The sequence below is a fragment of the Photinus pyralis genome, unplaced genomic scaffold (assembly GCF_008802855.1).
Source record: "Photinus pyralis isolate 1611_PpyrPB1 unplaced genomic scaffold, Ppyr1.3 Ppyr1.4_LG6, whole genome shotgun sequence".
NCBI classification, from domain to species: domain Eukaryota; kingdom Metazoa; phylum Arthropoda; class Insecta; order Coleoptera; family Lampyridae; genus Photinus; species Photinus pyralis.
In genome coordinates, this window is record NW_022170663.1 from 46,424,247 (window position 1) to 46,440,044 (window position 15,798).

At 37.4% G+C, this 15,798-nt stretch overlaps 1 long non-coding RNA gene across 1 annotated transcript in view; it reads left to right on the forward strand.

Annotated features, from left to right (window-relative positions):
- The first annotated feature begins 2,927 nt into the window (after positions 1-2,927).
- The window catches only part of LOC116175086, a 29,340-nt gene continuing 16,469 nt past the window's right edge, over positions 2,928-15,798 (forward strand). Inside the window, exons 1-2 of the long non-coding RNA XR_004146241.1 lie at positions 2,928-3,090; positions 15,128-15,196. This is a non-coding gene — a long non-coding RNA (uncharacterized LOC116175086). The remainder of the gene's footprint in view (positions 3,091-15,127; positions 15,197-15,798) is intronic.

Below are 15,798 nucleotides of genomic sequence, written 5' to 3' on the forward strand. Positions count from 1 at the left end.
AACCATTACGCCAAACCGACTACTATTTATATTGGACATAGCATAATAAACTCAGTCGACATGAGCAAAGTTTCAGTTCCCGAAGTGAAACTAGATATAGCATCCATCCTTCAGGTGAAAGATCATATTATATGTATAGCAAGTTTAATTAGCGCTTCAATTTATTAATAACATGAAGTTTCACAGAATAGAACACTCCGAGGAACACTCTACAAAAAAGTTTCTGAGAAACTCTTGCATTAATACAGATGGTCGATTATTAAATCCCAGAGATTAAGTGGAAAATTTATAAAGTTTGACAGCCGAAGGCGTTGGTGTCAATTAACCGAATATATGTTAATTTTAACGACTTGGCGAACTGAGGCGTCCTTTGAGCTTGTCGTTTTTTTTTATATTTGTCCCGTTGAAATCGTAGTATTTTTTAAGATTTATCTCGAACTCTAAACGTTTACTGCACGAATCGATAGAAATAAAAAATCGTTTGAGAAATCACCGAATGACCGCATAAATTGTAAACATATGGTACGAGAGTTGTAGAAGATGCTATTTTAGGGGACTTGATGTTCGTTTGCGCGTAAAAGCTTAAAGAAGGTAGCGAACGTAATGCACCAGACTTACATTCAGCAAAATCCTCGACTCTGAATTTTTTTCCTAGATGAAGATTATTTTGATTTCAACGAAGCGGTCTATTTCAAAAGGATATGACAGAAAAAGTAACAAAATTGGACTTATTCAGCTCTTAAGTTTGTATGATCTAGTAAATCTGATTCCAATCAAACATTCGCCCTAAACATGATCTGCGTTTTTTTCAGTTGATATTCCCAGCAATTTCCCGGCGTGTGGCGTATTATTTCCTTAGAGGCTTAGAACAGCGAGGGATTTAGGGTGTAGTGGTTCATACTAGGCGAATTTGAAATTCTTACTGGTCTTGAGTATTAACAAATGTGTTCTAAAATTGGATTTAGACTTGGTGACAAAATCACACCGGTCAAAATTACCCTAGGACAAGTCAGCGTTCTTTGGTAATTGAAGCTCCTTTGTGAACCACGAAAAAACTCCAGTACTCCAGTACAGAAAGTGTTAATAGTCCGAAATATCCGGCCAAACTGCGGTTTTCAGCAAATAGACCCCACAAGCACAAAAAAACTAGCTGACATTAATTCTGGAACTTCACTTCTTTGTATGCACTTGATTTTCAACTTAGAAAGCACTGGGTTCGTTGTAATTACTGATTGCGCTTAACTTGACTTAAACAGTCACAACTAACTATCTTCTATACCACCTTTATTATCACCAACAAACCACCGTAATTTTTTGCGCCTGTTCGAGTAAATTAAACACATGTTTACGTCGGCGAAAAACATCTGGTTATCTAAACTGAATTAGCTCACGCAGTGATATCTAATCCTTATCGCAATGAGCGGAGATAACATGAGACAACTTTAACAAAAATTTCATTGATGAAAACAATATGCCGGAAACATGACTGGAGCGTCTTTAATTTTCGCTTGAAAAACAAACGATCCAGATTACTATGGGGAAATGAACAAGAGCAGTTTTCTTAAGTGGTTCGGAGACCATCTGGTACCAAATTTAGAAGGACCATCGCTGATTATTGTGCAAAATGCTAGTTGTCACAGTAGCTAACTGGAAAACTTGCCAAGTTCTTCCTGGACAAAAGCACAACTACAGCAAAAAAAGTTGAGTTTTCAAATGATGCATTAAAAGTGGAATTTTTGGAGATAGTTGCAATATTTGTTTCCTTAAATTCCATGCAGCATGGTTTATTCGAAACTATCTCTCTTGCGACGTTCAACAACCCGCTGGAACGATGCACGTTGATGATTTTGGAAAATATGACGTTCCCAGAATCCTAAAATTCGTGACCTGAATTTAACATTTGAAAAGTGTGAATTTTCTTTTGCTTTTGTTGTTTTTTAGATCGTGTATTTGTGGCTATGCCCGGGTTTTTGTCCCGAAGAAGGTTTCCCTGACATCGCCTGGTTCTGTGCGCAACATATTTTATGTTCTCGTCTTTTCTTACGCACAAAAATTAAATTGTAGTCGCTTCTCGATTTCTGCTGCTAAGTACTGCTGTCGATGATATTACGAAAAAAACAATTAAATTGATTTTCTTTTAATTTTTCCTTTACGTCCAAATAATGTCGACCTTGTTCGCGACATAGGCAACCTTTTTTTGAGTAAGTACTTGGGCGACAGAAGTCGTTGATGTATACTACCCACAATGCAGCACTGTCCGTATGACTGTCTACACACGTATTCTCTTCCATTGATGAGGTCATAATACACCAATAACGTGCGCGCAAACTAAGGAAAATCCTACTACACTGTAAATCTCAATGCATTTCCATTTTATTTTGGTCTAAGTCTACACGGATCTAATTTGTATAATGTTACTCCTCACTCGCGTATACAGGGTGTCTCAACCAAGATTTACGCCCCCTAATAAATCACTTTAGAAAAAAAACTCGAGCACGTCAAATATGTATTAAAATATGGAAGACAGTTTTGGTTTACTTGTTCCTTTCGTAAATGTTCCGGTTAATAACGAGGGGTGGAAATTTGATTTTGGACACCATGTACATATTATTGATGGTGATATAAGCATTTTAAATTTGCTTTACGTGTTATGTGAGAAATGCCACAATGGACCATTTAAATAGAATAGTATTGCTGTGGAACTTTCGAAAAAAAGGTGTAAATTCAGCCATTCCGCTTATTAGTGATAAGAAATAGTACGGTTTTGTGGTCAGTCAAAATCTAAGTGTCGCGAGTGAGCTTCAATTCATGTAGACCAATAAGGAAGAGTAACAACGTATTACGTAAAAACCTGTGAGTCTGATCGTACCTATTCCCGCGTTGAACCGTGCAATAAATTTGCAATTCAAAAGCAAAGTGAATTAAAATAATCACGTGCCGATATTAAGTTGTTGGTACGATTGCGTAAGCCAACAATGGTAGTGGACCCCCACGCAAAAGAGGTTGATTGTGATACAAAAACCCCGAACGGAGTCGGATAAGTGAATCGAACAGAGTGATCTCAGGACAAAGGAGAAATGCCTAAAGAGGGTAAGTTTTTCAATATGCAGATAAATGAACGCCTGCCAGTAGGCAACACATGACACGTCCGAGGAACATCACTGCGACTTGCAGAAAATTATGACTCAAATATTAAGACCGTAATGGCCGTGTTTACATGTACACAAACATTAAATTAGTAAAAAGGAAATTTGCATAATTTCCACGTTTTTCTAGATCCCGCGCTCGTATTGTCGGATTAAAAATAGAAGTGGCCGACTTGAACAATATGTGTCGGGTTGATTTGGCATGGAAATAGGGAACGATAAATTTTTGAAAATTATGCCGATTCGTTCGTAAATTAAAGTGAGTTCTATTTTCGTCGAAACAAAGAGGGCCATTTAGTAAAATCCTAATTAAGAGCGCGTAATTAAAATCGTTTTTTCCCTCGGCTAACAATAGTTGCGATGCTGCATTCTTTTCTAGCCGACGTGACTTGTTAAAATTGCAGCTTTGTCGGGACGAAAATGAAATACCCACGTGCCATTTTACAAATTCTAAGCGTAATTGCGTACACGTATTGTACACATTTCGCTTAAAACTGGGTGGGTTTCATTTGCCTAAACCTTATACCGTTGTTAATTACTCAATGCTTCTGCCGATTGAAACCCATAGTGATTATACCATTGAGTAATCCTTCACTCAACAATTATGCGATTTCTTGTAATATTGAGATTTGGATTTTTCGAGGCAATTTATGGCTAAATTTTCAATCTCAAGGCTACAGATTCAAAATTCGACAGCCATATTTTAAGCATCGAAGCATCCGAACGCCAAGGTTCCAAAAACTTTGAATCTTCCAGCTTCACGTCCCAAGTTCAAAAGTCAAAATTTCAGTTTTAAGATTCACTTTATACTCAAGATTCCGCTTTTAACTTTACGTTGACAATTCAAGCTTCAAGCTTGAAATTTAAAAGTATAAGCCGCGTTCAATTAACAAATGCCTCAATCTTTAATGTCGCAACTTCAATATCCGACCGATGCAGATTGCGCCTTTTGACTACATAGTATCATTGAATTTATAAATTCAATGATAGTATGTAATTTTGTCGCCATTTTGTGCTATTTTTTCTTCGACTTTTTATATTGAGATTCAAATTTCATACGTAAACATATGATGTACAGGGTGAGTCAACGATTGCGCGGAGTAACTTAATGCTTTGAAGATAAGATTTTTCGATAGAGTGCTTTTATATTATGATATGGTTGAATATTCTCCAGATTTTAAAAATATTTGGAATTATACAGGGTGCGCCGACAAAGTAGGCCGCCAAAATGGTACATTTTTTTAAATAGAACCCCCTGTATTTGAATGCATTTTTGAATTCTACGTCTAATTGTACGTCTTTTTTATTATATGGTTAATATCTGACTTTTTTTAAATGGAATACCCTGTATATTTTTCTGTCATCTTTTAGCTCCTCCAAAAACCTTCAACTTTTGATAATAATTTCCTATACCTATCTCTGATAGTTTTCGAAATATCTTGGTTTTCCTGGTTTTTATATTCTAATCTTAAATAAGTTATATGTAATTTACATAATAGTGAGGTAGCTATCCAAAAAAAAAGGCAATTTTATCTATCTCGTGCAAAACGAAAATCATATCGATTAATTTATTTTTCAAACAATTTATTTTAAGTCCAAAAACTGGAGAATAAGTAAAAACATTTTGACTACAAAGCAAATTTAATTTAACTCCTAATGTCATCCAGTCAGTGATATTAGTTTCATTTTTTTTTCATATTGACCCCATTATTATGTAAATTAGAACTTATTTCAGTTTAAAATATAAAAACCAGGAAAACCAAGATATTTGTTTATGTTTTAGTATCAAATTTATTCTCCAGTTTTTATAGACTTAAATGAATTATTAGAAAAATGAATTAATAAATATGATTTTAGCTTTGGAAGAGGCAGATAAAATTGCCTTTTTTTGCATGGCCACCTCACTATTATGTAATAACATATAACTTATTTAAGATTAGAATATAAAAACCAGGAAAACCAAGATATTTCGGAAACTATCAGAGATAGATATAGGACATTATTATCAAAAATTGAAGGTTTTTGGAGGAGCTAAAACATGACAGAAAAATATACAGGGTGTTCCATTTAAAAAAGTGAGATTTTTTAATATGAAGTTTTGTAACTTTGGATCTACAAAAAACAACACCCTGTAAGCTATTTTTTTTAATGTTTCATAGTAGATGTATTTATTTGACTTTTACTTAACCCAGGACAAAATATATAAAACCTGGATTCAAAATTTAAGTAATAATTGTGACAATACACTGACGCTTGCAAATGCCCAATTTTTCTTAAAAATCGATTTATCTTTAAAACTACTAGCTTTTCGGATATTAACCATATAATAAACAAAGACGTACAATTACACGTAGAATTCAAAAATACATTCAAATCCAGGGGGTTCAATTTAAAAAAATGTACCATTTTGGCGCCCTACTTTGTGGGCGCACCCTGTACAATTCCAAATATTTTTAAAATGTGTTAAAATTTGTGTCTATGATTTTGTTGTAAAGTACGGAGTGTAGCCGAAGTTTGCCACTTACAAGTATTTCAAGTGGAATATAAAGGTAGTGAATCGCTATTTTATATAGTTCTACGTTTTCGCAAAAATCGCCGTTTTTTATTAAGTTGGATGTATGATTGAAAAAGTGTAATGTGTGTTTGGCCGTTGGTAAACATCGTTGGCCGCCGTGGGCGTAGAGGGGCGGGTCTACGGTAGATCCCTAGGTATGCCGAACTCTACTTCGGCTCGCTCGGCATTGGTGTACAAAAAATGCGAGCCATTTTCATTGTGCGAAGGGTGAGCTCGAATTATGCCGAGCTCCCTTACGGCTCGCTCGGCATTAGTGTACGCTTCGCATTTTGTAACCAGAATCGTTTATAAACCCCTAAATTCGGGTCGGCAGTTGATTTATGCAGATCTCACTCGGCTTTGGTATATAAGGTGCGTTTGTTAAGAATCGAAAGTCCTAGATCACTTTACTTCGTTAGAGGAAGGGTGATCATTTTGAGTCATCTGCCATTTCGATTCAACCACGTTTGTTTATCACATGTCGCTTAATTCAATTTATTATACCTATAACCTCACGATATATGTCTTACACAATGCGAGTCGAACGTGTTTTTGATTTGTCTTAAACTGTAAACTTAGGGCCCTTCTGCATTGGTGTGGAAAAAACTGTAATGTGCGTTTAGCCGTTGCTGAACGTGGTTTGCCACCATGGACGTAGAGAGGCGAGTCTAAGGGAGGGCCCGAGCTATGCCGAACTCTCCTTCGGTTCGCTCGGCATTGGTGTACAAAATGTGTAGTGTGCGTTTGCCGTTGGTAAACTTCGTTTGACACCGTGGAAGTAGAGAGGCGAGTCCAAGGGAGTACCCGAGCTATGCTGAACTCGCCTTCGGCTCGCTCGGAATTGGTGTACAAAATGTGTAGTGTGCGTTTGGCTGTTGGTAAACTTCGTTTGTCACCGTGGACGTAGAAAGACGAGTCTAAGGGAGGACCCGAGCTATGCCGAACTCGCTTTCAGCTCGCTCGGCATTGGTGTGCAAAAAAGTGTAGTGTGTATTTGGCTCTTGGTATGCTACCGGGGACGTAGAAAGGCGAGTCTAAGGGAGGACCCGAGCTATGCCGAACTCGCTTTCAGCTCGCTCGGCATTGGTGTGCAAAAAAGTGTAGTGTGTATTTGGCTCTTGGTATGCTACCGGGGACGTAGAAAGGCGAGTTTAGCAGAAGACACGAGCCGGTGTGTAAAAGAGTGTAGTGTCTGTTTGGCCGTTGGTAAACGTCGTTTGCCACCGTGGACGTAGAAAGGCGACTCTAAGGGAGAGCCCGAGCTATGCCGAACTCGCCTTCGACTCGCTCGGCATTGGTCAAGTGGTCTAAGTCCCGAAAATGTTTAAAGATAAAATCGGAATTATTGAGGGAGTAAATTCTATCTTAATTAAGATTGTAGGAAGTAAATTAAAGCGAATGGCAGCACACTTTTATGGCCTATTTAAATTTAATTAAGGAATGATACATTTATCCATTAGCGTTTCTCGTAATTACACTTAACCAATAAAAAACACCGGGTCGAACGTATATTTTTATACACACGGACGAAGCTGTATTACGGAAAAATTTGTAAGCCTTCCCGAGGAAAAAAACAAAAGCTATAACAGTAAGTGGCTTTAAAAGCTCTTTCGCCGTCTTTATGTTTCATTAATGCAATATAAAAAACAGCGCGGAAAATTTAATTAACCGGCTTTGGAGAAAAACTAAGGTACTCGTGGCCAGGATTTCATTCACTTCGTTGATAATTAAGAAGGAAGTCGGGCGTCATTTATGCGCTCTTGAACAGACATTAATTCAAAACTGGTAGCTACAAAATGCTTTTACATGCTTTGTAGGAGTTTTTGTATTGGTTGGTATTCTATACCCCCCAGCTTGCTCCCCCCCCCCCTCCCACGTTGAACCAAAACGAGAGCCCTTTACTACTCGTCCTATACATTTCATTATGGAATATCTTACAGTAAGAGAGTTTATTCTCCACATGCCCAAAATTAAAGACGGCAAAACTACCAAATGAACGGCGTAAAAAACAACACCGAAAGTGTCCCGATAGACGTTCGTCTCCCCTACTAAAAACAGTTTCCCTTTCTTTTAAACTTTCTCCTCCACTTGCTTAACAAATTAATGCGTCTTTGAACGGTAAACTATGTTTTCCTATCTTGAAACTAATTAGCTTCAAAACTCATCTATAACAGGAGATCAACTTTTACAAATGCTACGCAATTATGTCCAGATGTTCAACTCTCGTGTTGTCACACGTAACAAAATTGAACAAATAAATAAAGTACAAAGTGATTGTTTAAACAAAATTAAAACCTAATCATTCTGATAAAACGTCCACAACAATATTGTTGCGTGAACAAGGTCATGTAGACATTATTTCGGTCTAAACGCCAAAAAAATGACGAGATATTCTGAATATGGGAATGTTTCAATTTATTAAGTAAATTTGGGGGATTATTTACGAAATAAGCACAGAGTTAGTTCGTTTCATTTGAATTTGTATGTAGTGTTGTTTTTCCTTTTAGAAATTTCATAATTGCATAGTTTTCGTTTTAATTCTATCGCTTTTGTAATTTAGTTAATTTAGATAAGGTGTTAGAATAAAACACATCTCTTCAAATTTGCGTGCGTTATAAGAGGTTCGTTCCATCTGGTTGTTTGCAATAGGGAGTTTTATCAAGCCAAAATTAGTTAACGCACGTTAAGAGATAACGAAGACGCAGACGTTTGGAAGAACCGCGCGTTTCATATTGGAGACGTGGGGACGTTTGACGCGTTCCGTTTGTGATTGGCGGTTGATTTTAAAATTCTTAAAGAAGTTTATGTTCGTCATTTTTTATAATAAATTTCTGCAGAAGCCTAACTGGCCAAGGTTGTGTGAGAGGTTTAACGCATGACTCAGATTCAAACTCAGATTCAGACTAGAGATTCATACTCAGATTCACACTCAGACTCAGATTCAGGACTCCCATTCAGACTCGGATTGACACTCAGGTTCAGATTCAGATTGAGATTAAGATTTAAAATTTAAGACTCTGCCTTAGATTAACTTACAGATTCAGACCCAGATTGAAACTAAGGTTCAGATTCATACGAGTCAGACTGAAGCCCAGATACACAGATTGAGACTCTCATTCAGACTCACCTTCCGATTCAGATTCAGACTCACCTTCCGGTGCAGATACAGACCTTTGATTTAGACTCAGGCTCAGATTGAGACTCACATTTAGATTCAGACGCAGATTCAGAATCAGATTCAGGCTCAGACTCATGTTCAGATTCACATTCAGGCTCAGATTCAGCCTAAGATTCAGACGCAGATTCAGAATAAGAATTAGATTTTAACTCGAATTTAGATTCAGACTCAGGTTCACGTTCAGACTCAGATTCAGACACATTTAGATTCAACCTTAGATTCAGAATCAGAATCAGATTCCAACTCACATTCCGGTGCAGATACAGACCTTTGATTCAGCCTAAGATTTAGAATCAGATGCTAACTCAAATTTAGATTCAGACTCAGACTCAGGTTCAAACTCAGATTGAGATTGAGATTCATGCTCAAATTCAGGCTTAGATTAAGATTGAAATTAAGATTCTGGCTTAGATTAACAGCCAGATTCAGACTCAGATTGGAACTGAGGTTCAGATTCAGACGAGTCAGACTCAAGCCCAAATACTCACTTTGAGACTCACATTCAGACTCTCCGATTCAGATTGAGACTCACCTTCCGATGCAGACACAGACCTTTGATTCAGACTCAGGCTCAGATTCACCCTAAGATTCAGAATCAGATTCAGATTCTAACTCAAATTTAGAGTCAGACTCATGTTCAGACTCAGATTCACACTCACATTCAGATTCGGATTCAGATTCAGACTCAGATTCGGACTCAGATTCAGACCCAAAGTCAGCCTCAGATTCAGGCTTAGATTGAGATTAAGATTTAAATTTAAGATTTTGGCTTAAATTAACAGTCAGATTCAAACCCAGATTGAAACTAAGGTTCTGATTCATACGAGTCATACGCAAGCCCAGATACACACATTGAGACTCACATTCAGACTCACCTTCCGATTCAGATTCAGACTCACCTTCGGGTACAGATACGGACCTTTGATTCAGACTCATGCTCAGATTCAGACTCACATTTAGATTCCGATTCAGATTCAAAGCAAGATTCAGATTCAGATTGAATATTAAAATTATGGCTTAGATTGACAGTGTGATTACAAGTCAGATTCAGACCCAGATTGAGACTAAGGTTCAGACTCAGACTCAATCTCAGATTCAGACTTAGATTCAGGCTCATAATCAGACTCACATGATGGCTCAGATTCAGAGCGAGATTCATATTATATTTCCGTTTGCTTTAAGCTTGCGAAATTAGTAATTCATACCAGCATGTATAGCACTCTTATATTGCGGGGGTTGTAACTTTCGAAGTAGGTACCCCAAAGATTTTTATTTCTTTGATAGACTATGTTATAATGTAATAATCTATGACCAGCCCTTAAACAGCCCTTTAATAATAAATTAATAATAATAATTCGAGCTTAGATTAACAGTGCGATAATCGGTCAGATTCAGGTCCAGATACTCAGATTGCGACTCATATTCAGACTCGCCAGCCGATTCAGATTCAGACTCCCCTTCCGATTGAGATACAGACTCAGATTCAGATTCAAACTCAGATTTAGACTCAAAGCAGACTCATTTAGACTCAGATTTAGATTAAATTGACGAAAACACAAAACAGAAGAGATGAAATTTGACATTTGACCAAATTTCATTCCCTTTGTTAATATGATTTCACTTTCTAAATTGTATATTATTTAAGATCCTTAAGCTTTGCCTGACGATGACACACGTCGAAACAAGTCGCAAACTTTAATTAATTAAACGTATGGGTTTTCGTGAATTTAATTACACACTACCCATTTTGAGGAAAAAAACCATGGACTTTTCAAACACATTTTTCTCATATTCAGACTTAGATTCAAACTCACATTCGGAGATTTAGATTCAGATTCAGACTGATCGACTTAGCGAATGGTACAAGGTCGTGGCCTAAGGTTTTCCGGTTGCTTAACTGAGGCTGACCTTGCGGTCTTGGTGATGTAACTAATGAGTGACCTTGTTTTGTGGTGAAAGGTCGCAACCGAGATTTCCCAGTAATGTAACTAAGGCGTAACCTTGTTTTATGTTCGTGGCCTGGGACCTGGTTTGTGGTGCAAGGTCGTTCAAAACAAGAAAAAAAGCAATGAGATTAATTCAATTGTCAGATATATGAAATTTCTTATTATTATTGCAAATGAAGTATTGAATAGTTAATGGAGAAACCTTTACTGCCATATAAGTTAAATAATACCACAATAATACGAATGAATAAGGAGCGGAAAAAAGCACCTCCGTAGTACAAAAACGTACAGAGTTTGATTGCAATCCCGAACCTGTCATAATTTTATTTATTTATATCTTGTATCTGTCAATATTTAAAATAAATGGTTTCCACCCCATCAAGTAAAAGAATGTAAATCTTTCGAACCGCAATAAACGGTGCCCTCGCGAAACATTCCTTCTGACCATATTTCATCCGAAACAAATAAATCACGACGCCACTTCGTTTATCAAAAAGCGTCTTGCTGAAACTATCAAATACATCCCTCGGAATTTGACATGGGCGAGCAATTCCGACGCACAGTTTGATATATATTTGTAGGTCGAATCGAAAATATTTGCGCGTTTCCTCCTCGGTCTCGAAACCCCAAGAGTAAAGTAAACACCTCTGGGATCGTTCGACACAATCAGGATTACGCCGATCTTCAAACATGGCCAATCGTAAAAGAAAATTAACCCTCTCGCCCTTTAATACGACATCGAGTTGTTATGGTAGCGGAACTATTTGTCTCCGCGCACGAAAACGTGGTTTTATTACGCCGACATTCGCCTTGTAAAGTACCAATTAATTTTAATTGAAAATCGGCGGGCGAAATAAACGCGCCGATTGTCAAAAACGGTGAAAGAACACAAAAGGGAGAGAGGAGCCTCTTTAAATGGTCACTAAGGAATTAGAATAATTTTTGTTTGTAAGTAGAAAATGAGATTTTCGAGATACTCTCGGGGTTTTCGCCTCCGGGCATCATAAAATAAAAAGAGGGATTTTTATCTTTGATTTATAAAAAAAAAAGAAAGAAAGTTTCAAACGAGCTATTACGGTATACTTCAAAAGTTTTCATTACTTCCAAGTGCTGAGAATCGCAATCTCGTTAATCGTAATCAACCTTATTAAACTTATATTTTCTTTTCGTCCCTAGGAAATTTACGACAAGTAATTTAGTTTGAGAACACTTTTTATAACGAAATTATAGCACGCTTGTTTATGGAGCCTTTGGAACGTTTGTCTTGGTCTATTGTTATCCACAGGGTGTTACAAATTCGAGGGCGATCATTGGGAGAGATACGACGTCGGTTAAATGGAGGCAAAGTTGCTCACAAAGGATGATGGTTTACTGGTCTCGGGTGCAGTCGTAAACTCTGAGTGCTTTTCATCGCGAAACCTATTGGGACCAATTTCTCCGGTCAGTCGGCACGATTATTTTTCACGAAAATTACTAGTTTGACTTTTCAACTCTCGATTTTTGTGTTCCGCGGAGGTGGATTGTGGGTGGTAGTATATCAACTTGCTAATGAAATGCGTCCCGTTATCACTTCTCATTTTTCAGGACGTCAAAACGTACAATTACACGTAGAATTCAAAAATGCATTCAAATACAGGAGGTTCTATTTAAAAAATTTACCATTTGGGCGCCCTACTTTGTGGGCGCACCCTGTATAATTCCAAATATTTTTAAAATGTGGAGAATATTCAACCATATCATAATACAAAAGCACTCCATCGAAAAATCTTATCTTTAAGGCATTAAGTTACTCCGCGCAATCGTTGGCTCACCCTGTATATAGTGCCTAGTGTTCGTACGGAAAAGGCTCTCTCTGATTCGGACTGTCATAGTATTGGCACTCTTACTAGGAGGTGTTTTAGTAGCTCGATTTTGATCCTCTTCCGAAACCCAAATGGCATCCTTCTTCAATAAGGTAGGCAATGGGTTTAGTCTTCTGCTGCGCGAACCCTGGCACGAACCGTATTTACTAAAAACAGGTTTGCAGGAACGACATGGTTCCTGGATGCCTGTGGTTCCGCGATGGCGTCAATTTTTGTAGCGTTTCGCCCAGAATACTTTCCGTTTCGAGTAATTCCCTATTAAAGTTTTGACATCACCAATGGATATATTTCATCTTTGTTAGTACCCTCTTCCTACAATCTGTTCTGGAGATATAAGGGAATTAAGGAATGCAATCCCGCAGCAAAATTTCGATCCCGATATTTATGGGGTCGTTAGATGTTAATCCCTTGGGATCCCGCAAAATTTCAAATTTATTGGTAAATAAGCAATTTTGTGCGGTTAACCGAATAAACTCGAACAAAACACATCGTATTTCCCGGAAAAAATGCGTCACAATCACCTTCGTCTATTACCGCCGGTGACTAATCTTTTATGGCTCTTCCATGTCTATCAGCATTTCTAGAATATTCACTATAATATTTCCATACAGCCTTCAAGTCTTTATAAACAATTGACGAGTTCGACATCGTTTGTCTATAAATAGCAAAATAAGTCATTTTTTCGAACTCACCAGCTGTTTCACAAAGTCAATAGCCCAACAAGTTAGCGCGTAATTATTGCATGAACCGCAATAACAAAAAAGTGCGAAATATTCAAATTCAGGGAGTTCCGAATGTATGGAAAAACGGAAATGAGCCGTCTGGCACAGTGTTTACATACGACAACGGTGGCTAAGAGACGTAGGTCTCGGCTTGGGACAAACAGGTGCACGTTTCTGTAGACAGCCCATCGAGAGTCGTTGAACCTTGCTGTCAGGGAAGCTGTGGCACCTGGGAGGACCACGAAATCTGTAGGGATGATTCGTCCCGGCCACATCAACGGCATTCGGTACGGTGGCTATAAGGGGGGTCGTTGAAGTGGAAAATTCCAGAGCCATCAAGCGAAAATTGTCTAAATTATTTATCTAAACATATTTACGTGAATGAGAAATTGTTAATATTCTTTCGAGGTGAAGTTATTTTCATAGGATAGGTCATGCCAATGTTTTAATTTAACTACCTACCTTTCTTCTACGTCTATCGCAATCCGAAACCCATTTATCAATGGGGTACGTAAGTTTGAACTACCTAATATCGCAATCCGATTATCAATGGGGTCTGAATTAATATTTTGGTCTTGGTTTTTTTGTATGTATCGTTCCGTTTTCAAACCTTAAGAAGTGGTTAACTTTCCTTTTCTGCATCAAGCTTGTTATCTCAACTAAATTAGTGTACACATAGTGATTGGTATATGTAAAATATGCGATGTTAAGGTACCATTTACCGACAAAAATGGTACATTAACATTACTTGCTACTACTATATGTTGTTGGAAATTTCAGCCAGTTACACTTTATCGCTTTATTGCTAAGAATGTACTGTATAGACAACATGTCAACTACATTAATTAATACATACATTAAGTTAATTGATAACGTGCTTATATAGACAGGTTTATTCACTCAGTAGAATTGTACTTCACAATCTGAAAGGTTTCACACAATACACGCTTGCTATTTACGTTGTTAGTTACATAATGCCGTAACGCGTTACGTAATATGTTTTCTAATGTTACAACAAAAATATAAAAAAAAACATGACTTTCCGAAGAGATCTACTGCGCACGAAATTTATGAAACCGATCCATTTGTGTGTTTCAACGAGTCCGAATTAGTCGAGATTCGTTTTTAATTAATTTCATCGCCTATTTAAATTGTAAATGCCGGAATTGTATTTATTTTTTATCTCGCTGTATTAGTGGCATTAAATTAATATTTTCTAACAGTGAGAGGGTCTCTCGGACACTGATACAGTATCGAGGGCAGTATAAATAAGCTCTTAAACTTTAGAGACGAAGTAACGACAACCAAGTCCGTCGTACCTATCGGCGACGTCCATCAAATCACCCAAATTTACGGGCTTTTGGAATTTGTAGCGTTCCATTTAAAGATTCCTTCCCTATAACTTCAGGTCATTGCATTACCTTTTAGTAACGTAAGCGAGCCCTGTCATAGGCGATTCGAACATGTGCCATTTTCCCACTTTTCCTTAAAATCTGGGATGTTAGAGTCAAACTTGAGGTGGGTCGAGTTTCAGTTGACTGTTTATGAAAGCCGCTCACCAAATAATCCGAATTGCCCATTTCGGCTCTGGAAAACTATGAGATTCGTAATTTTCTTCAATGTTACCTGATGAACTATTTCTCTCTAAAAAATGATAGTAACAGCCCTGACTATGAGGTCTGAACAACCCAAGTTCTAATTAAGACAGTTTGTTTGCAGATCAACAAAATTTGAATTGGATCAAGAAATCGGCGAAGCCCAATTTGTTTCGACTTCAACATAACTTTGGTAAGTACCGAACTTTTGTTTGTATATGGTACTCATACTAAGGCAAAATGTAATATGCATTGATAAACCCCAAAAAGGCTATCAGCAGTAGAATTAAACACAATACTCGCTCCTGTTTCATATTTCACACTAGATCTTGCAGGGGCACAATAAGGTCACTTGATTTGGTGACGAAGAATGCATAATCTGTTTTTCAAAATCTAATCAAATATCGTGCTGCTGTATGGCTAAAAAGATAACTATTTTATAGGTGCTTTAAAGGACGATGCCTATTTTAAATCCGAGCGACCGAAGGGAGCGAGGTTAATGGGCAAAGTCCTTTAAATTATAAAACACCGTGTTATCTTCAAGATTTTTTATAACACTGAAGCATTTTTTACCCAACTTCGTCTATTTATTAATATTTTATCATGAGAGAAAAATGTTTCTCAAGGCTGGCGTAGGTGATAACCATGGTAATAGAATCGACAAAATTCGGTACGAAAGGGTCGGAATGGTTCGAATTCGGTTTTCATCTAAGTAAGAGATTCAAGGTTGATTTTGGTCGCAAGAAGGTGTAGATTTTTCTGCTAAGATTGGCGGCCACGGAGACATATTTCAAG